At 42.3% G+C, this 26154-nt stretch overlaps 1 protein-coding gene across 3 annotated transcripts in view; it reads right to left on the reverse strand.

Moving 5' to 3' along the window:
* The window catches only part of cd247 (CD247 molecule), a 147243-nt gene that overhangs the window by 76617 nt on the left and 44472 nt on the right, over positions 1–26154 (reverse strand). Inside the window, exon 1 of one of the 3 annotated variants that reach the window (XM_087992729.1) lies at positions 12558–12689. The exons of the other annotated variants lie outside the window; for them this stretch is intronic. The gene's annotated coding sequence lies outside the window, so the exon portion shown is untranslated. Of the gene's footprint in view, positions 1–12557; positions 12690–26154 lie in introns of those variants that run through there. 3 annotated transcript variants of the gene reach the window in all.

Here is a 26154-nt window from a genome sequence, read left to right on the forward strand (position 1 = left end):
ATAAAATACTGATAAAAGTAACAATTTGGCAATGAAACCCCATGAGCCTGGTAAAAAAACAAGCTATGGCTTCCTCTTCATCCAATAAAACATTTATTCAAGACCGTTGTGGTATAGTGATTCTGAAATAACTTCTTTGTTGATAGAGTATTGTTCTGGGAGAAGAGAAGTTTAATGGAGAAACTGTCTATTTCAGATTCGTTCTTTAAAATCCTTCAACCATCAAATCAATCCTTTCTTGGAGTTAACTCCATGTTAGAAGTGGATCCATTTCGCACTCCATTTCTCAACGCAAGGATCCAAACACACCCTTCAGTTCTTATCACATTTTCTGTTATTCCATTGTAAATATAAAATTACTCCTCTGTATGATAACTATGTAACAAGATCCAGAAGCTTTCTAACAACTGACCTGCAAGAAGAAGAGATTGTGACATCTTGGTAATGTCATTGGACAACTAATTCCAAGGTCCAAGGCTAAAAGCTTTGTTCATATGTCAGCTCACAGAATTGAGTTTCAATTAATAGAAGTAATCTAATCTAATCTAATAATTTCAGAATTGGAAACTAGTCAAAGTAACAGTTACTATGAAATTATTGTCAGTTATCAGAAAAATCTATCTTGTTCATTAATGTCCTTTAGAAAAGGCAATCTGCCATGTTTAGCTGGTCTGGTCTACATGTCACTCTAGACCCATAACATTGTGGATGACTCTTATCTATGTTCTGATGTGGCCCAGAAAGCCACTTAGTACAGGGGCAACTGGGGATAGGCAACAAATGTCAACAGAATAAAAGGTAAATAGGCTTTTTTTCAAATATCTATGAAATCTGTAATTTGTTTCAAGAACTGAAAAGGTATTTTCAGAGTTTACATTAATTGTCAAGGGATGAACTGTGATTTTCTTGACAAATAGAAATATTGCCATTGCAACTTGGCAACTCATGACCTGGAAGCAGTACCAATATGAAGGAAGTTAAGAAAGAAGCCTTCTGACTGACTAAACAAAGAAAGACTGCAAACACAAAAGTGAGCTACAAGAAGAGATGCTGGAGAATGAAAGTGATCCATTAGGCTGGATTTAATGGAGGAATGGAATATATTTATCAACTTAATTATAAAATCCAAAACTCAGCTGCCTGAATAATGATGTGACATTGGGGGCTGCCTTAGTTGCTTTAGAGTGAAAGTCCATCCCTATTTGGGAAACAACATGGACTACAGACAGATCCCAAATAACTGCCATGAATTTCTGACTCAGATAGTTCTGGGTATCTGGGCAGACCAGCTTGGCAGACTGCATGAAACTGGGGATGAGAGAATGTGGGTTGGGAGTTTGGTTTAAAGAAGGATGATGCAATTTTAGGTTGGGGTTTTGAAGTACCTTAGATGGGCAAAGGAGGTACTCTCCTCCTGCCTTAGAGTAGCCTTCAAGTATACCAGCAGACAACTGTAACATCTAGCACATATAGAAAACAGGCAGAGACAAAGAGAGAATCACAGTGAATTCCTGTGTGAAGAGGAAGGACACTCAGAAAGAGGACAATTTTTCTATTTGAAAGTAAAAGGGTTAGGTGTTCTTAGAGGTACTGTGTGAACAGACTAAAAAGATTTAAAACCTGGAAAGCTGTGCAAATAGCTTGTAGATGATAAAGCGAAAAATGTTTACCCAAAATGGCTTAATTGTGAACTGGACTTTTATTGACTATTCACCTGAAATGGGACTTTTGAAAGCCATAACCTCAGGATTATCATGATTCAATGGAGAGAGGGGACATGGAAGCACCAGTGCTGATGATAATCATACCCATGGATAAAACTCCAGACCTACCCTGCATGAGTAAAGTGCAGCATATTTTGGAACTGTGCAGCTACCTCGTGCCATCTTTGTGTGACACAGGTGTTTATGATTGGATAAGATGTTTAGTTGAAGTGAGGTTTCCCTTTCATTTTGAGTGATATGGAGTTGCTGGTGTTGGACTCGGGTGGATATAATCAAAAATAGCACATCACTAGCTGCCTAAGGAAGGAGCAGGACTCCAAACGCTTGCAGTTTCAAATAACCTGGTGTTGTGTGATTTTTGACCGTTTCAATTTGAAGTAACATTCATCTGTTAATTCATGTATCGTGTTTGTTGGATCTGATTCATGTTAAAATGAAAACTGTAAAAATATATCATTTGCAATTTTTTCATTTGGGTTTGTTCAATAAATACATTTTTTTGTTTATATTTTCCCCATGGCGATCATAACACCTGAGAGTAATTACTCTGTTTGGTTCCCAATGCTATCTGCATTATTACTGCAACAAGTTACTTTAACAAGTAACGCCAGTATTGCTCTAAATTTATATCAATATGAATAAAGAGAGGTTTTCTAACTGAAGAAGCTTGATTCTGAAAGGTTATCTTTAAGGCTTAAAATCTTTGAAATTTGGCAATGTTCATGTTAACCGCCATGGAAGTACCAATTTAAATCATTCCGAGACAAATGGCGGAATTTAAAATATAAAGGGATAGAAATTGCAAACTAGAGTAGCAGACATTAACTTAATACAGCATTTGCTAGCCATATCTAATTCATTTTGAGGTAATAAAGCCACAAAATACTAAGAAGAAAAATGTATGCATATTTTGACAAAATTAATGTTGTGGCATATATTCAGGGACAAGGCATAGTATTATTCTTTACTGGCAGCAAGAGTAATTTTGTTATTATTATTTTGTTGGTTGTTTTTTATTCATTCACTGGATGTGGGTGGCTCTGGCTAGATCAATGTTTATAGAATTGTCCATTCCTAATTGCCCCAAAGACAGATAAGAGTCATCCACATTGCAGTGGGTCCAGACCAGGGCAGCAATGAACTAGATAGCTTTTTCCTGACAATTGACAATGGTTTCATGGTCATCAATAAACTCTTAATTCCAGCTTTATTTTTGTTGAATTCAAGTTCCACCATCTGCCATGGTGGGATTTGTACCTGAATCCCCAGAACATTAGCCAAGGTTCTGGATTAACAGTCTAGTGATATTACCACTAAACCATCGCCTCCTCTTGATTATTATTATTAATTAATAAATCTGAAATGAAAGAAACAGTACTAGTAATGGTGACCATGAAACTATTGGACCGTTGTGAAAACCCATTGGGTTCACTCCTATCCTTTCGGGATGAAAAGGCCCAGAGTGTTGCTCAGTTATATCTAATCAAATGGAAAAGTAAACAAAAAACTAGACGGATCCTTTAGGGGTTGGAGGTGGCAAAAGGAACAGCACTGCCCAGGTGGTGTTGCAATGTCCTCCTTACAAGTATTTAGAACATTGAACAATACAGCACAGAACAGGCCCTTCGGCCCTCGATGTTGTGCTGACCTGTGAGCTAAGACCATACCCCTACACTATCCCATTCATCATCCATGTGCTTATCCAAGGATTGTTTAAATCTCCCAAATGTGGCTGAGTTAACTACATTGGCAGGATAAAAACGAGGACTGCAGATGCTGGAAACCAGAGTCTAGATTAGAGTGGTGCTGGAAAAGCACAGCAGGCCAGGCAGCATCCAAGAAGCAGGAAAATCGATGTTTCGGGAAAAAGCCCTTCATCAGGAATAGAGGCAGTGTGTCATTTATCTCTCCACTCTGCAGGCACACTGCCTCTATACCCGATGAAGGGCTTTTGCCTGAAACGTTGATTTTCCTGCTCCTCAGATGCTGCCTGGCCTGCTGTACTTTTCCAGCACCACTCTAATCTAGACACTTAACCACATTGGCAAGCAGGGCATTCCATGCTCTTTTCACTATCTGAGTAAAGCACATGCCTCTGACATCTGTCCTAAATCCATCACCCCTCAATTTGTAGCTATGCCCCCTCATACAAGTTGACATCATAATCTTAGGAAAAAGACTTTCACTATCTACCCTATCTAATCCTCTGATCATCTTGTATGTTTCTATCAAATTCCCTCTTAACCTTCTTCTCTCCAATGAGAACAGACCCAAGTCTCTTAGCCTTTCCTCATAAGACCTTCCCTCCAGACCAGGCAACATCCTGGCAAATCTTCTCTGCACCTTTTCCAATGCTTCCACATCTTTCCTGTAATGGGGCGACCAGAACTGTACACAATACTCCAAGTGTGGCCGCTCTAGCATTTTGTATAGTTTCAGCATGACATTTCGGCTCCAGAATTTAGTCCCTCTAACAATGAAACCTAATGCACTGTATGCCTTCCTAACATCACCATCAACCTGGGACTTGTGAGGACTTGTGAGTTGGAGAACAGAGTTAGCAAATGACACCCTGATATAGCTTCCCGACCAGGCGAGGGTGCGGGGTGTGTGTGGGGATTGTGAATCAGCTCTCCTCCTTTTAACCCGCTCCTTTGGCCACACGGATTTTAAATTCTTTTTATCACACAGCTATTACTTTACTCCAATAAAAATATAGTTCACCAGAATCAAATAACCAGCCAATTACAAGGTCTCCTTGAATGAAAGGAAGTGCAATTTTATTACTTGTTCACCCTGAGCAGAATAATAAAGATGCAACATCAAATACGCATACACAGAATCACAGATATAAAGTTTAATAAGGGGAGAATGTCTGGTATAAAAGGGAAGGTAAAAGAATATGCAGCTCAAAAGACCTTAGTGTGTCTTTGAGGTGTTAGGTTTGAATCTGAGATAATGGTTATTTTATTTTTTTTTATCTTCAGCAGTATTAAGTATCGCAGATAACTCCCTATCCCCAACACTCAAAACCATCCTTTCATACTTGCTACCTGACAATTCCTCCCTCTGACACCCTCCCAACTGCCAGTATACCCATGAATAGCTACCCCTCCCAAGGAACCTAGCACTCTATTCATCTGGCAGCCTAGCTTACATCTACCTTGCATACTTACCCCTTTACAGGAGCTGTCCAAGCGGCTGGGTGAGGAGCTGGACTTTTAAATCACAGAATACGGCAAATCCTGCTGTGGCAAGGGGGAGTAGTCTGCCTGCCTGCTCCTGCATTACGAGGCACCTGTTAGATTAGAAGTGCATTCCATATTGGTGAAGGAGACCAAATTGGATTCTCCTGTCAGAAATATAGAGCTCTCCCTAACCTCCTAAAAAGAGGAACTGAGCGTGATTGCCTCTCCTCAGAAAATTCAACCCATTTGTGCCAGAGGATGGTCCTGCCCATAAAAATGCTCTACCCCGCCAGTTTAAATAAATTACCATAGTGAGTTTCTGCTAATTATAGGCCTTCAAAGAGACATTAAAAATTAATTCTTTTTCCAGTTCATGGCAGAATTTGAAAGCTTTTGAGTTAATTATGATTTACTGAGAAAATTCTTACTGTGCACCTCTACAAATGGCAAATGGTCTGAACAATTTTTCAAGATAGTTTTCAATTATTCAAAACAAGGTTATTCAGATGTGGTGGGCTTAACACTGTTACTAGAATGCATATATTTTGCAAATCTTGTTTTCAGCTGTCTGTGTAAAACTACACCACTCTTCAAATAATATTTTCAAAAGAAACATTTATTTAACCCAAAATTATGTTCCAAAACACTGCCCCTTTGAATTGACTCATGGAAGATTTTAGAGTCTGCACTTGCAGATAAGTTTCAGTGGAAACGTGAGAAAATGAAAACACTTCTCAAAATTACCACTATTTCAGGCAAAATTTGACTTGGATTACAAATTGTTCCAAAGCAGAAACTCTGCCCCCTAACTTTCCATATTAGTTAAACTAAAAACAAAATATTTGTGGGCAATCCATTGAATTCAGTTTTTCTTTTGTATTTGCAAGTATGATCTTTCCAGTACATACACGGACCTTTATGGAACAGAGTCATGTTGAGACACTTGTAGCTTGGCACATATTCCAGGAAAGCAAATAAACAATAGCAGAACAGTCACTTCCAATCTTACTGCTTTATTTATGTCTGTGCCATCTTACTTATTAGAGGCATGGAGTGAAAGAATCATTCAGCACAGAAGAGGACTTTCAGCCATCGAGGTTGCATTGACCTATCTACTCCAGTCCCACTTTACAGCACTTTGCATACAGCCTTGACATTTCAACTGCTCATCCTGTGCCCTAATGAGAGAGCAGCCCTATGGACCTCTGGGACTATGGCCACTTGACCTTAAGAGAAGGTGATAGCCCAGTAGTATAATCAGTAGACTATTAATCCAGAGACCTAGGTAATGTCCTCGGGATTCTGGTTTGAATCCCACCATGGCAGATGATCGAATTTGAATTCCGTAAAATAAAAATCTGTAATTAAGAAGCAAATGACGGTCATGAAACCATCGTCAGTTGTTCGAAAAAAAAATCCATTTGGTTTGTTAACATCCTTTAGGGAAGCAAACTAGTGTCATTACCTAGTATTTTTACCTCATTACCTAGTTCAGCCTAGCCAATAAGACCTACATTCTGTGAATAAATAATAAAGAAAACATGGAGTTGTTCCTTTTCCCCCAGGATACAGCACTGAGCCAGGCTGTAATTGGGGTTCAGGCTGGCTTGATGTAGACCCTCGTATGGAGGCCTGTCAATCACTCTGCCCACCAAATCCTCGAGGCCCCTTTCATGTGAAACAGGGAGGAAACTTTCATCTGGGCCATGTCCTCAGTGATCACAGTGAAACAGCAGAGAGTGAGGGCCTGTTGCTGGTTTGTGAAGCTGGGCTTTAGACACTGCACCAGTAGCATGAGTGCAGGATGGTCCCAGCGGTGGTGAGCATTTCTGCCTCTCTGGCCATGTAATTTGATGAGAAAGACACCAAACAGCCCCACTGCCACCAGGAATGAAGTGAAGGACAGAAGATTGCATGAGAAAAGTCACTTTGTGCCTTTGTGGACCAGGCACCATGAATTGAGCCTGACAAAACACTTGAACTGAAAATGGGAAATTGTAACACATCTTCTGATGAGGGGAGGCCAAGAGATAAAATACTTGCAACATTATGTAGCATCAGGGAGATTCACACATCAACCTTAACCATTAAGTGTCCCAGAGAAGGCAGAGACTTTCCAGCCAAATGTCCAGCCCATTGGAGATTTTAGAAAGGTTGCCATGGAGAGAGAATTTATTTGGATGAGAGACAAAAATTCCATTTCCTGAAAATGGGTTAAAATTTTCACCCTGGGCGAGCGTAAACTTCTTCTGTTTCATCACTCTTTCATCACCAAGGCATTTCTTTGCACAAACACTTACAGTGTTAGGAATGAAGTCTCTCCACATAGAACAGCTCATGAGAAGTCCCAGTCAGTTGCAGTCTGCCTTGTTATTGGTAAACATGTAGTGTTTGAGGTGAAGTCTGACTGGGCCAACAAGCCTGCTCAAGTGACACAGCCACAATGGCTGGTATACATCAGCCAACCTGACCAAGACATACCAGCCAGGCTGAACTCAAATGGGGCACAACTCAAAAGACCATCTTTTTAATGGTGTCCTTGTCTTTGTTCCTTGTAAACCATCAGTGAAAAGCCATCAGATGTGTTTATTCTCCTAGTTGTGAGGACAGATAAATAATCTGATGATGTGTGAGCTATTGAATGTTGCAATTCCCTTTATGTCCTCAATGTGAATCCATGTGAGAGGGACAGTACCTTGTGGTGCCTTAGAGAAATATTGGTTGGTGATGAACATGGGGCATCTGATGGAGATTGCTGGTACCCAATCTTGTGTATGTCAATCCTCTGCAATAGTCACCTTACAATGCTAATTCACGCTCTTAGGAGCATGAAGCTTTGAATGGAAAGTGGTATATATATATATCCTGGCAGAGCACAGGAGATCATTAACTGCCTATGGCACTGGAGACCAATCCTCTTGAGTAGGCCACAACATTGATCTCCACAGTTACCTCTGCCTGGACACCTTTTGTCAGTCAGGAAAGCCTCTTGTTGTCATCCTGAGGGAAAAGAATCTCCAGTCTCTCCTGGACAGGTTTCAAGAGAACCACTGGGGAGATATTGCTAGAATGGGGCACCACTTTTTGCCCAGTCTCTGACGTTTCTAGGATGTGCAAAGGCAGAATGATGCTCTGAGTTGCGGCGAGTGATATGCTGTGCAGGTGCTTTTAAATATAGGGCCAACATTGGAGTCCAGCAGGTGCTGGCAGGAAGTTCCATTTGTTGGCTTACTTCTTAAGTTACTAGTGACAGTTTTTTTTCAATAACTGCTTTTTAAACAATTCTGTCAAAACTACTTCCAATGTAGATCTTTCACACGATGAGAAACATATTTATTGTATCAAAATGCAAATTAAATACATTTGTTAAAACATGGATATTAAGCTTCAAATATTTATTCAGCCTTCTGATTGTTATGTCCAAATTTCATCACCAGAACTACTTTTGCAAAATTCAAAAATACTGTTGCAGTTGAATGCTGTGTGCTATTTCATTAAACTGTGAATTTCAACAGCGCCAGAAATCCACTCAATGGGGACCAGATGGTAGGGAAGCAAACTTCCAAAGGAGGAGGGATTTGGAGCACAGATCGTCTCCTGGACTCTGTTTATCTTTTATGACTATTTCAGGTACAGTGTCAACACCTAAAGTAGATTGTTTGCCTGTCCTCGTGACCAGTTGCTGGATGAGTTGGGAAAGTTTGAAAAGGAATGTCACAAAAAAATGAGGCATCCTAATCTTCAAACAAAAAGGATTTAATTCATTAAAATCATAATTAAAGAGTTTATTTATAATTATAAATTGATAATCATTTTCCTTTTGAAGTATGAGAGCATTTGTTGGTTTGCTCAAGGCTAAAAATATTAAAATAAAAGGGGTCAATGGTGTACTCGCCAATAACTTGTTACATCATTTTGCATAAGAGTATTGAAGGAAATCCATTTTTAATGTATTGTGACGCATTACATAAAGTTAGCAATGCAATACTTTATAGACTAATGGTGGCAAGTGTTACAGATGTCTGTGGTCCCCAAATGATTTGCTGTCAGTATATGCACAAGAACGGCACCCACTCATTTATATACAAGCTCTAAACCAACAAAGCAACACACACACCTTCACAAGTAATCCCCCGACATTTGTTTCAGAAATGCATATAGTTAGGTTGTTCCGTCCTGTTTTAAAAAAAAGGTTTATGTTAACTCAGCAGGAATTAACTCCTACCAGCCAACAGTCTGTTCATAGCAAATCTATTGCTGAAAATCCAAAGGTTGAAATACAACAACACAAAACAACTGCTGGGAGAAGTGAAGAAAATCACTTAGTTTGTTAATTATCAGTTCTATTCATATTTTCTCTAGATTCCTAATCTCTCTCATGTTACTACTTATTTCCTAATTAGTTACAATTAGTGTTCCACTCATATGCAAGTCGAAGATGACATTAGTTTTTTTTATTCTTCTGTGTACTGAAGATTTTGTATTCACTAAACACATTATTAACATGTTAACATGTTATTGCACATGAATGTCTTTTTGGACTTCTTTAAAATTTGCATTAAGTTGTTTTTATAAATACTTCACTATTCTTAACAACTATATGGACATTGAATTGCATTTCTCTCATGGGCCTTTATGAATGAAAATAAGTAATTTATTTTGTTGAACCATTGAAATTTTTGTTTTGGCATTAAAGTATGCTGAAAGCTTAAAACAACAGCAAACTTCATGGGCTCTAGGAAATTTGATTGACAAATTATTCACACATATATCTAAATTCCACTGTAAAATTGTGTAGCAGTCGGATATAGAGTTTGATTTTGCAACTCAGAAAGATGGAAAACATTTCTTTTTGAAAAGAGCAACCAAAAATATTTTACTGTATCTGTTGTCTAACCATGAACATTTTCTGCAATATTCTACTAACTAAATTTGGAAACATTCTTTGAATACTTGCCAAGGGTTTCTGAGTCTTGGTGTTTATTATCAGTGATCAAACCACCTATCTGCAAGAGGAAATTGTCGCCTTTGGATCAGAAAATTAAAAAGTTAAAAAGAAGTTGCTGAAAACCTAAGAGTAGTGGAGTTACAATAATGAAGCTTTGTTATGATGATACGCATCTTAGCATTTAAATTCAATACTTTGCAACAATCATTTTGGAAATTGCTTTTATTTTTGACCTTAACAAGAAAATTTGTATCTCATTTAAGTATCTGGTCACTTGTAAAAGTACAAACGGGGCCAAACATCATGATATTCACATTCTTCGTAAAACTGCTTATAAAGAAAATTGCTAAATTAAAGTTACTGGAAACAACAGGAAGATGCAATAATACAGTTGCATTCAGCAGCCATTTCACTTCTTTCAAGCTGAAATACAGTTGGTTAGAATATGATTTTAACATGATATTCTAGTCAACTATTAGCAGTGAACTGTTGTGCATTCTTCACATAATGAACACGGTATATTCACAAATGGTGCTGCATTAATGCCCTTGTATTTAAATTACTCTAAAACATATATTAAAATTGCAAAATAACAAACATATGACAGGCTGATTAGATGATCAGGTTTCTCATTAAAACTGTCAAGAAGTCAAGAGTCCAGATCAAGAGTTTCAGTTTGTAGTTCTGTAAACTTGGAACTGACTAGCGTTATAATTTGATGCAAAATTGTTGATTTTGTGATAACGTTAAGAATTGAAGGTTGCACTGATCCATATATATTCTTTTTTTCATTTAGACATATAGCTTTAAAAAGAAATTTCCTTTGTACAGAACATAGAACAAAAATATTTCAAATTAACATGAAATGGGAAGATACTTATATATCTGATTCTTTAAAGTCATTTCTCTCTTTGTGAATGTTATCATAAGATTTGTGCCTTTTAATATTAATAAACATATCAGGGATGTACATTATTTGGATTTTCTTAAAAAATCTACAATTGATGCTATGAAAAGTATTCTCTGATTTCCTTCGTTTATGTTTCAGTATTAGAAACAGACATTTCCCACAAGTTCCAAGAATGACTGTGTGTGGAATTTCTGAACAAGAAATGGATTATGAAGAGTTCTGTGACCATTTTTAGTTTCCTTGGAATTATTCAATCAAATACTTAACTAGTTAGGAATTATCATCATGATAACGAAGGACAGTTCAGTCTAAAAACAACCTTATCAATTGCAAACTCTTAATATTTTAAAACTTTGAAAATAATCAAATAATTACATAAAATGAGTTTTGATTTATATTTGCATTTGTGAAGAAACTTCAGTATTTATAAAGTTTACCCATTTTCATACTAAACACATTTATCCTAACAAGAAAAACAATATATCTATTTACTACAAATACTCAAAATACTTATTTCCATACATTTTAGTTTTGTAAAATACAGCATTAAAACTACAGCTTACAATTTTTGGAAGATGTCATAAAATGAAGATGGCTAGATTTTAAAAGCTGTATTTCTTTCAAATGAAGTACATAACATATGAACTTCTATCCCAAGACAGGAACAAAAATTAGTTTTTTGGATTAAGTTCAGAATATTAAAGAAAGTGAACCTGCAAGTACAGCCATTCTAATCTGTCAAACTCCATCTAAAATACTGTCAGTTTTCCCTCGGGTACAATATCAAATGTGTTTCTCAGTTGTTAGCATAAGCATCTAATAGAACACTTCAATTCACTGTCGGTAATCTTTATTGCGATGCTTGAATGGTTTACATTGCATTGTAACCCATCCATTCCCAGATTAGTTAACTAAGTTAGGAATTAATGTTTCAATTTTTCAACCACTGCAACTCTTGAAGGAATCAACTTTGGTCGGCCTCCCCCTCTGATCACTCCCTGTATCAACATCCTTTACTTTTTATTTCCACCATTCATAGTTCTCTACGGGCTCAATGGCCTTGGTTTCTGGCAGTCCAGAATCCAGTTCTTGACAGTATTCAACAGCAATGGTTTCTGACACACTGCGTACAGCCTGGAGTAGTTTTTGACCCTCCCATTATACAATTCTCATAAAAAGCAGCTCACGGAGTTTGCAAATTTAAAACTTTATGTGTACCCATTTTGAAAAAGCATCCTGTCAGAAATGAGCAGCTTAAAAATTACAATTCTTCGTGTCTTGCACTTAGCCTTCAATAATTTATCCTCCCTGCATCTAGTTCTCAGAAAAATGAATGGTTTCAGTTTGTGATTCCACAGTGTCTAAAGCCTTCAGCAATTTTATTGAAGATAACAAATAGATATTCCAATCTTTGAATCAGGAAATACTAACACATTCTCCTTGTTTCAGTTTTGATTCTTGAATTACTTAATTCTCTCATCTTCCTCCCAGGATATGTATCAACTGCCAGTCCTGTTCTTTATGTTCTACTTTAAATCAATGACCATATTATTTTGCTTTTTGGTGTCAAACATTTATCAGCAACAAATATGCAATGAGAACTTTCAAAGTACTTTCAATCTGGGGGTAAATAAGAGGTGCATTTTATAATTCCAGTCATACCTCCTAAGCCATGGATGACATAGTGAATCTTAAACCTATTAATTTTAAGAAGGCCTATCTATGATAAATACAATTCTGAAATAATTACATCAGTTTGGAAGTCACAGTACATTTATTGTACATACCTGTGAGTAATATCAATTTCTGACAGACTGAAAAACCACAAAGCTGCTTTCTTTAACTTGTTTCACTGCCGACTGAGAAACATCTTTAAAGAATTTGACGCCTATTATTTTAGACTGTTCACCGTCTCCATTTGTGCTTGCTCCCCACAAAGTTTTCACTTTAGAGTGTTTGGACCTTATCGTTGTTAGCCTTTAAACAACCCCTACTACAGGTTTGTTCTAAATAATTTTAGTAACGGTGAATAAAGTCGTGGTATCTCAATGAATGGTTGAGTCTCCCACACATTGGAAAAAGGAAGCTGAGAGCGGGGTTTTCTCTGTAGGAGTATATTGTGTATACTGATGCTATCACCCGATAATAGTTGTGTATTGGAAACCTACATTTGATACTCGGGGGAAGTCCATGGTGGACAAGTCCCTGATGATTTGAGCTTTATCACAGTATTCAGTAGTACTCTGCCTCTGTAAATCCAGAGGATAGTAATAACTCTTTATTAGGAGGCTGGAAGGTTATTTTGCTCATTTTACATTCAAAGAAAACATATCAATGCAGCAGTCGGCCGTCTTGTGTCCAACACATGCAGGTATTGAAATACTTTAGCGCTAAATTTGCAGGGCCGAGTTTCGACATGTCCTGGATGGGTGTTGAAAGTCAACACCAGGCCCTTTGAAAACGCTAATTCCTGGGTTTCAAGGTCTCCTCACTGAAATTAGTCATTGATGGCAATGCAGGCATCGGGCTTAGCATTTCAGATGTTCTCAGTGGCATCTGTGGAGACCAAAGCTTCCTGTGTGACCAGGAGCAATGAGGAACTGCTGTGGAACCACACACATTCTAGTCCCTCGCACACACCTCTGTATTCCCCCAAGGTGTCCAGCACTTGCCTGAGGACCCATGATAATGCCTACCTGAGCTGCCTGCTTGGGAGCTCTCAGTATGGGCACTTTATCCAGAATATGTTGATGAGATCCCAGGACCCATTCACTGATATTTTGGTTTGTGCGTTCACTGTTTGCACAAATTGACAGGGTCAATTTTTACCTGTAATTTTGTAGCCACCGGGTCAGTGCTGACATAAGTAACAAATGTGAGAAAAACTCCTATGATACAATTTTGTAACATTTAATGTTAACTGAACTCAATTGGTCCCAACTTGGAACTTACAATCTACATTGTTGACACTGTACACAATTGCAGCACTGAGCCAGCTTTAAGCATGCTTTTTAATAAGCTGGAGGCCTGAGAAGATGGCCAAGCTCATGAACAGCCAGCAACAGTTAAAGTTGGTTTGCAATACTTAAAGCAACACTGCAAATTTTTCTAGAGGAGGTGGAATGTGGTTGCTGCAGGTGCTGGGAGTCCTTTGTGAGCCAAGTAAACCTTGGGTGTAACAGAAGACAAGTACAGTGTGGGAGAGAGCAGACTGCAAGGTTTACAGACCTTCTTGGCAGAAGAAGTGTCCTATATCCACAGGAGACCATCCAGACACATTTCCTAAAGGAACCAGATAGCTGCAGAGATCAATGCCACAAGTCCAGGACTGAAGATTTGAATGTCCTCTCACAAGTGGTCAAGGTCATAGAATGCATTTATAAATGTGGCATCTCACCAACTCAACATTAGCCTCAAATACTGCTAAAGTTGTCATACTGCCAATGTCAATAGCAACACTTTGTATTTCTATAGCACCTTTTACATAATAAAAATTCCTAAGCACTTCACAGAAATATTAAAGAAATTAAATTTGACACTAAACCATTTAAGGGGATACGAAAGCAGATTGCCAGAAATTTAGCCTTTATGGAGCAGCTTGAATGAGGAGAGGGGGAGAGGTTTAAGAGGAGAACACCACAGCTTGGAGCCTCAGCAGCTGAAGACACCATCACAATGATATACAAGAGATATACAAGAGCCAGGCAGCACAGATATCTTGGAGCTGCAGAATATCACAGAGAAAATGAGGGCGAGGCCGTGGAGAGATGTTGAAACAAGGTTGAAAATCATTTCATAAAAAATTCTGTCAACATGAACATTTGTTATACCACACCCTCAAATGCTCACTGAAAGCTTCCTATCCACAACCCATGAGTTTGCACACATGACTTACTATTTACAATAGCCATATCAGCCAAACACATTACACGACTCTCACTAACAAAGCAACACAACCAGAGATAGCAAGAGGTAAGCAAAGGGAAACAGATGCATCTGTGTATCCTGTTCCTCTGGAAGCAATGGTGTCGGTCATTTTTGGGACTTCATTTGCTGAACCCATCATCAGTGAAGGCACTGAAACTATCAAAGATGACAGTGTATCCTAATCCTCCTTTTCATTTCCCATCTTCCTCTCATCCCACACTTTTTAAACAATACTTGATGTCAGACTTGTAACTACACAGACATGACACCATATGTAATTTAGAGGACAATATAAAGGTAGGATCTGCTTGCTTTGGTTTGGCAATAATTTAGTTTGCTCTTAATGGAAAGTGACCTCAGTGACCTCTTTTACAGAACTGTGGACAGCAAACTAGTTGCTGCAAATATCTACAGATCCAGTTTAGGCAGGATGAAGTGCATAAACATTGATCACATGACCAACTCTACGGTCAATAACAACACCATCCTCGCCCTGTTTTGAGGATGCAGGATGGCTACAGCAGATGATAGATTTCAGTGAGGCCATACTTTTGGAAGTGCAGAAGTATCACATTGACCTGAATCTTCTGATCTGAGTCAGTGTCTTTACTGACCACCTAGAACAGAGAAAAAAATGGCCTACTTACTTTTCGAGGAGATTTTCAGCCAGGCTGTGAAGGAATCGTTGAGAAGTCCAGCAAACCACACAGGCAGCAGCAGCAAGGATTGTCATGAGGCATGACTGCCTCTGGACATTCATTCCACACACAAACCATGCACTGGGGAAAAACACATGGTGCTCCTCGTGTCTTTTTAAAATCTTTCTCCTCTCACCTTCAAAGTTTGCTCCCTAATCTTGAAACGCCCAGCCTAGGGAAAGGACACCCGCCGTTCACTTCATCTTCATTTTATAAACCTCAATAAGGTCACCTCTCAAAACTCTCAAAGCCCACTTTTTATGGCTGTAACTGTTCGTTTCTGTGTTTAAAGGTGCTAAAGCCATTCTGACAACTACTGAGGGAAGATAAACAATTGGTGCAAAATGCGAAGCTGGGGAAGATGGGAGGGCTGCTGGCATATTAGGTGGGTTAGAGAGTGGGATACCAGTGGGTAAGGGTTAAGTGGCTAGATAAATGAGGGAGGTGTAAGGATGGCAGGTGGGTTGAGGTCAGTGTCAGATGGCAGAAAGTTAGTATAGAGATGCTCAGCGGGAAGGTTGCAAGGGAACAGTTGTCCATTTGGGGATTTAGAGTGAGTGATTAGGTACACTGAGTGATTGGGGATCGGTGTGAGTGATTGGGGATCATTGTGAGTGATTGGGGATCGGTGTGAGTGATTGGGGATCATTGTGAGGGATTGGGGATCGGTGTGAGTGATTGGGGATCGGTGTGAGTGATTGGGGATCGGTGTGAGTGATTGGGGATCATGGTCAGTGATTGGGGATCGGTGAGAGTGACTGGAATCAGTGTGAGTGATTGGGGAACAGTGTGAGTGATTGGGGAACAGTGTGAGTGACTGGGGAACTGTGTGAGTGATTGGGGATCATGGTCAGTGATTGGGGATCGGTGAGAGTGACTGGAATCAGTGTGAGTGATTGGGGAACAGTGTGAGTGATTGGGGAACAGTGTGAGTGATTGGGGATCAGTGTGAGTGATTGGGGATCAGTGTGAGTGATTGGGGATCAGTGTGAGTGATTGGGGATCAGTGTGAGTGATTGGGGAACAGTGTGAGTGATTGGGGAACAGTGTGAGTGATTGGGGATCAGTGTGAGTGACTGGGGAACTGTGTGAGTGATTGGGGATCAGTGTGAGTGATTGGGGATCGGTGTGAGTGATTGGGGATCGGTGTGAGTGATTGGGGATCGGTGTGAGTGATTGGGGATCATGGTCAGTGATTGGGGATCGGTGAGAGTGACTGGAATCAGTGTGAGTGATTGGGGAACAGTGTGAGTGATTGGGGAACAGTGTGAGTGATTGGGGATCAGTGTGAGTGACTGGGGAACTGTGTGAGTGATTGGGGATCAGTGTGAGTGATTGGGGATCGGTGTGAGTGATTGGGGATCGGTGTGAGTGATTGGGGATCGGTGTGAGTGATTGGGGATCGGTGTGAGTGATTGGGGATCATGGTCAGTGATTGGGGATCGGTGAGAGTGACTGGAATCAGTGTGAGTGATTGGGGAACAGTGTGAGTGATTGGGGAACAGTGTGAGTGACTGGGGAACTGTGTGAGTGATTGGGGATCAGTGTGAGTGATTGGGGATCAGTGTGAATGATAGGGGATCATTGTGAGTGATTGGGGATCAGATGAGTGATTGGGGATCAGTGTGAGTGACTGGAATCAGAGTGAATGATAGGGGATCAGTGTGAGTGATTGGGATCAATGTGAGTGATTGGGGATCGGTGTGAGAGATGGGGATCGGTGTGAATGATTGGGGATCGGTGTGAATTATTAGGGACCATTGTGAGTGATTGGGGATCAGTGTGTGAGTGATGGGGATAAATGCGAGTCATCGGGATCAGTGTGTGCATGATGGGGATTAGTGTGAGCCATTGGGGGTCAGTATGAGCCATTGGGGGTCAGTATGAGCCATTGGGGGTCAGTGTGAGCCATTGGGAGTCAGTGTAAATGATTAGGGAACATTGTGAGTGATTGGAGTCAATATTAGTGATTGGAATCAGTGTGTGCGTGATTGGGGATCAGTGTGTGCGTGATGGGGATCAATGCGAGTGATGGGGATCAGTGTGTGAGTGATGGGGATCAGAGTGTGCGTGATGGGGATCAGTGTGTGTGTGATGGGGATCAGTGTGAGCCATTGGGTGTCAGTGTGAGTGATTGGGATCATTAAGAGTGATTTGGGTCAATATTAGTGATTTGAATCAGTGTGTGAGTGATTAGGGATCAGTGTGTGAGTGATTGGGGATCAGTGTGTGAGGGATGGGGATCAGTGTGAGCCATTGGGGATCAGTGTGCGTGGTGGGGATCAGTGTGCGTGGTGGGGATCGGTGTGAGCGTGATGGGGATCAGTGTGAGCCATTGGGGGTCAGTGTGAGTGATTGGGATCAGTGTGAGTGATTGGGGATTGGTGTGAGTGATTGGGGACCGGTGAGAGTGATTGGGGACCGGCGAGAGTGATTGGGGACCGGCGAGAGTGATTGGGGACCGGTGAGAGTGATTGGGGACCGGCGAGAGTGATTGGGGATCGGTGTGAGTGATTGGGGACCGGTGAGAGTGATTGGGGACTGGCGAGAGTGATTGGGGATCGGTGTGAGTGATTGGGGATCATTGAAAGTGACTGGGATCAGTGTGAGTGATTGGGATCTGTGTGAGTGATTGGGGATCGGTGTGAGTGATTGGGGACCGGTGAAAGTGATTGGGATTGATGTGAGTGATTGGGGATCGGTGTGAATAATTGGGGATTAATGTGAATGATTGGGGATCAGTGTGAGTGATTGGGGATCAGTGTGAGTGATTGGGGATCAGTGTGAGTGATTGGGATCGGTGTGAGTGATTGGAGATCGGTGTGAGTGATTGGGGATCGGTGAGAGTGATCGGGATCAGTGTTTGCGTGATGGGGATCAGTGTGTGCGTGTTGGGGATCAGTGTGTGCATGATGGGGATCAGTGTGAGTGATGGGGATCAGTGTGTGAGCCATTGGGGGTCAGTGTGAGTGATGGGGATCATTGTGTGCGTGATGGGGTTCAGTGTGAGCCATTGGGGATCAGTCTGAGCCATTGGGGGTCAGTGTGAGTGATTGGGGATCAGTGTGTGAGTGATGGAGATCAGTGTGTGAGTGATGGGGATCAGTGTGAGCCATTGTGGATCAGCGTGTGCGTGATGGGGATCAGTGTGTGAGTGATTGGGGATCAGTGTGTGAGTGATGGGGATCAGTGTGTGAGTGATGGGGATCAGTGTGTGAGTGATTGGGGATCAGTGTGTGAGTGATGGGGATCAGTGTGTGCGTGATGGGGATCAGTGTGTGAGTGATTGGGGATCAGTGTGTGAGTGATGGGGATCAGTGTGTGAGTGATGGGGATCAGTGTGTGAGTGATTGGGGATCAGTGTGTGAGTGATGGGGATCAGTGTGTGCGTGATGGGGATCAGTGTGTGAGTGATGGGGATCAGTGTGTGAGTGATTGGGGATCAGTGTGTGAGTGATGGGGATCAGTGTGTGCGTGATGGGGATCAGTGTGTGCGTGATGGGGATCAGTGTGTGCGTGATGGGGATCAGTGTGTGAGTGATTGGGGATCAGTGTGTGAGTGATGGAGATCAGTGTGTGAGTGATGGGGATCAGTGTGTGAGTGATTGGGGATCAGTGTGTGAGTGATGGGGATCAGTGTGTGCGTGATGGGGATCAGTGTGTGAGTGATGGGGATCAGTGTGTGAGTGATGGGGATCAGTGTGTGAGTGATTGGGGATCAGTGTGTGAGTGATGGGGATCAGTGTGTGCGTGATGGGGATCAGTGTGTGAGTGATGGGGATCAGTGTGTGCGTGATGGGGATCAGTGTGTGAGTGATTGGGGATCAGTGTGTGAGTGATGGGGATCAGTGTGTGAGTGATGGGGATCAGTGTGTGAGTGATTGGGGATCAGTGTGTGAGTGATGGGGATCAGTGTGTGCGTGATGGGGATCAGTGTGTGAGTGATGGGGATCAGTGTGTGAGTGATGGGGATCAGTGTGTGAGTGATTGGGGATCAGTGTGTGAGTGATGGGGATCAGTGTGTGCGTGATGGGGATCCGTGTGTGAGTGATGGGGATCAGTGTGTGAGTGATTGGGGATCAGTGTGTGCATGATGGGGATCAGTGTGTGAGTGATGGTGATCAGTGTGTGCGTGATGGGGATCAGTGTGTGCGTGATGGGGATCAGTGTGTGCATGATGGGGATCAGTGTGTGCGTGATGGGGATCAGTGTGTGCATGATGGGGATCAGTGTGTACGTGATGGGGATCAGTGTGAGCCATTGGGGGTCAGTTTGAGTGATTGGGATCATTGTGAGTGATGGGGATCAGTGTGAGTGATGGAAATCAGTGTGAGTGATGGAGATCAGTGGGAGTGATGGGGATCAGTGTGTGTGTGATGGGGATCAGTGTGAGTGATGGGGATTAGTGTGAGTGATGGGGATCAGTGTGAGTGATGGAGATCAGTGGGAGTGATGGGGATCAGTGTGTGTGTGATGGGGATCAATGTGTGCGTGATGGGGATCAGTGTGAGTGATGGAAATCAGTGTGAGTGATGGAGATCAGTGGGAGTGATAGGGATCAGTGTGTGAGTGATGGAGATCAGTGGGAGTGATGGAGATCAGTTGGAGTGATGGGGATCAGTGTGAGAGTGATGAGTGTCAGTGTGTGAGTGATGGGGATCAGTGTGAGTGATGGGGATCAATGTGTGTGTGATGGGGATCAGTGTGTGAGTGATGGGGATCAGTGTGAGTGATGGGGATCAATGTGTGTGTGATGGGGATCAGTGTGAGTGATGGGGATCAATGTGAGTGAGTGATTTGTGGTTAGTATTATTAGTGAGCTGGTTTTCTTCATTTAACTTTGCCTGGCTAACTATTAAACCTCTGAAATGTCTGACTTTACCCTGGAGCTGTGGACTTTATGGTTTGGCTCCTGATGCTGAAGAACCTTCCACAGAAAGTTTCGACTCAAATGGGCATTTCCTGCATAGCCAATGTTTTGGGATTTTAGAGAGTTCCCAACATGCATCTTCCAGGGTGAGTCTGATTAGGACTGTCTGGAGACCAGAAGACCAGGCCCATTGTGTTCTCCACAAGGATTCAGGCCCCTCTGTGCTGATATGGCCTCCCACTCTGAACCTTTCGTCTCTTCCTCCTCTTATCTCTTCCAGTTAACCCCACGCTGCACGTTCTCACTTCATCTTCTATATCGTATTTAATCCCTGGGGGAATCCCTGCTAATCCCTGCTGGTGCAGAAGTAGCCTGATATTCCATATGTTCTTGTGATGCTTTATTGAATTCCATGTCAACTCCCCAATTATATCAATGTATTTATATAAATCAACAATGTATTTGCTTTTGTAACAGCTGCCAACAGATTCTTGACCTGAATGTCCATCACTGAGAAAGGATGGTGACATCTGGTAGATGTTAAATGTTTTTAGAGCTTCCACAGTCTCAAAAGATTTTTTTATTAAATCTGCGCTTGTGTCCATAAAATACCCAGGAGATCCAATAAACCCTTGAGCATTTTTCAATCAAGGCAAACACTACGTTTGGATTCATATTCCAGATGTATGAAATGGCTTCCCATCGGAATCTGACCTCACTGCATTTTACATTCAGTGTCTGAATCCAAAACTACAATTGCTACTCTGCTTCACTCGTAGAACTTTTCATCTTTCTTTTGGACACCTTCTTTTCCACACAATTGTGTTCCATTGACAAAATTTGTCACTATACTTTCACATCCTCAATAACAATTTCTATTTCAAAGGCACTTTCACCATAGTGAAATATACCAAGTCTCCTCATGAAAATGTTATCATGAAAGTATAAGATTGGGCACAGCACCATACAAGGAAACATTAGGCAGGGAATGAAAGTTTGCTCAAAGAAGTTTGTTTGAAGGAATAGGGAAAGCGAGAGACAGAAAGGTTCAGGAAGAGCATTACAGAGCTGAAAGCAATATATTGACAGAGGCTCTAAGAAAGGTTGGGATGTACAGGAAGCCAGATTGGAGGAGCGTAGAGCTCCCTCTTTAAATGCAGCCAGAGCTTAATGCTCAGTCTCTCACTGGCACAAATCAGCACACTCCCATCACTTTACAAATGCCATCTACTGCAAGGAATGTGGGCATCACTGGTAAGAGAACATTTCTTGTCTATAATTGAGAAGATGGCAGCAACTGGACTACTGCAGTCTGTCTGTATAAATCCACCCAAAAAGCAAAATATGTCAGAATTAAGAAATCTGATTTTTGACATTGCGAAAAAAATCCTGACTTTCCCTCAAGCCTGAAATGGTGACTTCAGAATTTTATACTTGACTACTTTTATTCCCTTGTATTTGCATTTCATTAAATCCCCACCTTCCTTATTTTCAATCCACTTCCGATTTTCCTCTTCTCCACTGGGGAAACTAGACAGGGCAAATTTAGGACAGGTAAAACAAAGCAGATACCTGAAGGCTGCAGCCCAATAACTGTCTCTCCCAGCCATCATGCCACTGCCTCTTCTGCGACATGCCCCTGAATGTTCCATGACCACCATCCTCCTTGACCCTTCATCAATGCAACTCTGCATCAGAAATCAATCAGCCTCTCCACATCATCATACTTGTTCTCCAGTTGACTCAGACACCATTTCAGACTTTCTTTGGAGCTGACAGACACATAACGACCTATCAGAGCACTTTGTGAGTAGGGGTACACACACATCTCGTCCATCAGCACAGAATGCTTTTGCATTGAAATGGATACATGCATCTTATTGGTCTTAGTTTTTTCTGCTACTTTAGATTAGATTCCCTACAGTGTGGAAACAGGCCCTTCGGCCCAACAAGTCCACACTAACCCTCCAAAGAGTAACCCACCCAGACCCATTTCCCTCTGACTAATGCACCTAACACTACGGGCAATTTAGCACGGCCAATTCACCTGACCTGTACACCTTTGGACTGTGGGGAGAAAATGGAGCACCCGGAGGAAACCCACACAGACACAGAATGTGCAAACTCCACACAGACATTACTGCTACCTAAATGAGAGGTTGCTAACTTATATCTGCTTGGCACTGCTTTCTGAGAGCACACTGAGTTAAGGCTGCTAACCTCTGGAACTTTCACATGTTTTTAGTACAGAGGCACAGGCAGGCAGCTTGTGATAGACAGGGGGTGAACATGTCACTGTATGGCACCATGCCACAGCAACAGCAGAGCTCTAGCATATGCCAGCAGCTTACACAGCAAACACACTGCATGAGCTTCACACAAATGGGATGGTCTAAAAGTCAGAGAGGAAGAGTCCCTGAGAAAGTGAAGATGGACTTCAGTCAGTCACAGGATAATGCCATGAGATATCAAGGCATGTGTTCAATTAGACCACATGCAGATAGCCACATCAGTCCTGCAGGAAATGCAAGGAGCCTGGGGATTGCAGGTGACTCAGTTGCCATTGCTATTAAGACATCAGTCCAGGGATAGGCTCCAATGAGACAAAAGGAGAGAGTGGGTCATTTAAGAACAGAAGAGGTATTGTTCTGAAATGAGAAGATTTATTGAACAAGACTAATAAACACAATTATATTTCGGGCATAATTGTTAGGACTTTAGGTAGCTGCTAAAGATATGTCTGTTATCTCAGAGAGCTATGGTAGATCTCCTTGTTTCTAAACACACACCGTGTGGAGCTGAGCCAACATAATATGAATATGAATATTAACCACTTCAGACCATTAATGAAGTGGCGAGCGGGAAAGGGTGTACCTGGATGAAATGGAAACAGAGAGAGGGGATGCCCAGGTGAAGTGGAGAGTGGGAGGGTGGGGACCCCCGGTAAAGTGGAGAGTGGGAGGGTGGGGTCCCTGGGTGAAGTGGAGAGTGGGAGGGTGAGGTGGAGATTGGGAGGGTGAGGTCACCGGGTGGAGAGTGGGAGGATGGGGTCCCTGGGTGAAGCGGAGAGTGGGAGGGTGGGGTCCCCGAGTGGAGATTGAGAGGGTGAGGTCCCCGGGTGAAGTGGAGAGTGGGAGATTGGGGTCCCCGGGTGAAGTGGAGAGTGGGAGGGTGGGGTCACCGGGTGAAGTGGAGAGTGGGAGAGTGGGGTCAATGGGTGGAGAGAGGGAGAGTGGGGTCCTGGGGTGAAGTGGAGAGTGGGGTCCCTGGGTGAAGCGGAGACTGGGAGGATAGAGTCAACAGGTGGAGAGTGGGAGAGTGGGGTCCTGGGGTGAAGTGGAGAGTGGGAGGGTGGGGTCCCTGGGTGAAGTGCAGAGTGGGAGGGTGAGGTCCCCAAGTGGAGATTAGGAGGGTGGGGTCCCCAGGTGAAGTAGAGAGTGGGAGGGTGGGGTGGGGTCCCCAGGTGGAGTGGACAGTGGAGACTGTGGTCCTGGAAAAGCACAGCCAGTCAGGCAACATCCGAGGAGCAGGAGAATTGACATTTCGAACATAAGCCCTTCATCAGGAATGAAGCTTGTGGTCCAGGGGTTTGAGAGATAAATGGAAGGGGGGTGGGGCTGGGGGAAGGTAGCTGAGAAAGTGATAGGCAGATGAAGGTGTTGGGAAAGGTTGGGACCCTGCAAACACACGGGTTGAATGTGGATTTCACCAGTTTACTCATTTCCCCTCCCCTTATCTTATCCCAGTCCCAAACCTCCAACTCGGCATCGCCCTCTTGACTCGTCCATCATCTTTCCCATCCATCTGCTCGATCCTCCTTCCAACCTAACACCTTCTCCCCACCTTCATCTACCTATTGCATTCCCAGTTCCTTCCCCCAGCCCCACCACACTCTCAACTCTGATCTCCAGCATCTGCAGGCCTCACTTTCTCTTGAAGTGGAGAGTGAAAGGGAGGGGTCCTGGGTGAAGTGGGGAACGGAAAGGAGGCAAATGAAAGTTCAGTGAGTGAGGTGGCCAGCAAAGGGGCAAGCTGGAAAGGGGGCAAATGGGAGAGTATGTCACAGAGTGAAATGGCGAAGGGGGAGCGGGTCAGCGGGTGCTTCGCCAATGCCAATCTGAGGACATGCCGCATGACAATGACTGCCTTCTTTCTCTATACATGGAGGTTGGTCTTGGCGAAGCACCTGCCTTACCACACTACCAGGGCACATCTCCAACTAACTTATCGTTCGATATTGGAGCTCAAGAACTACAGAGCTCACTTTTGCCTAACAATGCAGCTTAACAGCTAACAGCTGTTACCTAACAGCTTAAAAATACGGGGTAGACCATTTAGGACAGAGCTCAGGAGAAACTTCTTCACCCAGAGAGTGGTGGCTGTGTGGAATGCTCTGCCCCAGAGGGCAGTGGAGGCCCACTCTCTGGATTCATTTAAGAAGGAGTTGGATAGAGCTCTCAAAGATAGTGGAATCAAGGGTTATGGAGATAAGGCAGGAACAGGATACTGATTAGGAATGATCAGCCATGATTATATTGAATGGCGGTGCAGGCTCAAAGGGCTGAATGGCCTACTCCTGCACCTATTGTCTATTGTCTATTGTCTATTGTCTAATGCAATGTTGGTGCTAGGTCACTTTGCACACAGTGACAGACAGCATCTCATGCATTGGATCAGAGTGCATCTTAGGGCTCAATGCTTCCTTTCTTTGCACTTAAGTGAAAGCTCACAGTATCTCTGCCCCGCTTTGCTTTACCTTTTAGCGCATTGTCACCTCTTTCAGAACTTATAAACATATAGTAGTTCTGTCTTGCTTTGGATTTTAGCACAGATAGAGAGCTAGTCTGTTATGGTTCTTAATAGGGGGTTGACACGTTGTTGTACAGCACCTGTATTATGTCAATTCCACTCCTACATCATGTAGCAGCAACTGACATGACAATCACATTGCAAATGCTTCAACCAAAAGGCCATGTCACAAAGTCTAAGGGGAATAGTCCTTATTCCAAACAAATGTCTACAGTTAATCGGGGGTGGTCCTTGAATGAATCAGTAGCAAATGCAGAGATCAGGAAGGATTAGTGGCTTGAGGGATGGGATGGGTGAAAGCTAACAAGGGAAGATGCTACATGCAATATTGATAGTGGTAGATCATGAGCCTTGGTGGGAGATGGGTGATATGGCAGAGTTAAAATATATGGGATAGCAAAGAGAAGATGGTGACAAGTTTCTTTGAGGAGCTCAGAAGGCCATTAATCTTCTTACAGTATTACAGTATGTTCTTCTGGATGTGGCTACCTCATTGATCCAGGTGTCTGCTTCAGATCAGCCTCTCAGCATTTGAAATGGTGTGCAGCCCCAGAGTGTTATGTGGTACTGCACATGAACACAATAAGGTGCCAGCATCTTTGAGCACCTCCACCGCGGTGGAGTGTAAGATTGTGAGAGTGCAGCAACATGGAGACGGCGTGCATACTTAATGAGCTGACAACAGAGAATTGCACAAGAAAAGTCACTAGCGCTCACAATGAGACACCTTCCATGAAACTCCCTGACACTGACACATAGCTAAATTATATGAAATTTCAGCTGATATAATATATTAGTTTTGTATGTTCTTTTAGCTTTTACTTGTTTTAGGCAACAATAGTTTTGCGGAATCACATATCTTTTCAATTTAAAATTTACTGCTATTCTTTAGGTCTTTCCAAAATATTCAGATGTATCAACTGATATATTTGGTACAAATCAGTAGGAGTTGACTCCTCAGCAGACACACATAGGGGCACCAATGAAGCCATTTATCAGCAAAGTGTAAAACATTATGTTGATTCCAATAAGCTGCTACAAAAGAGGCGATCTTATAAATTGACTGACATGTTAAAGACT

This window comes from Chiloscyllium plagiosum, unplaced genomic scaffold (genome assembly GCF_037043375.1).
Source record: "Chiloscyllium plagiosum isolate Xiang-an unplaced genomic scaffold, Cpla_swu_hap1 HiC_scaffold_12, whole genome shotgun sequence".
Lineage (NCBI taxonomy): Eukaryota > Metazoa > Chordata > Chondrichthyes > Orectolobiformes > Hemiscylliidae > Chiloscyllium > Chiloscyllium plagiosum.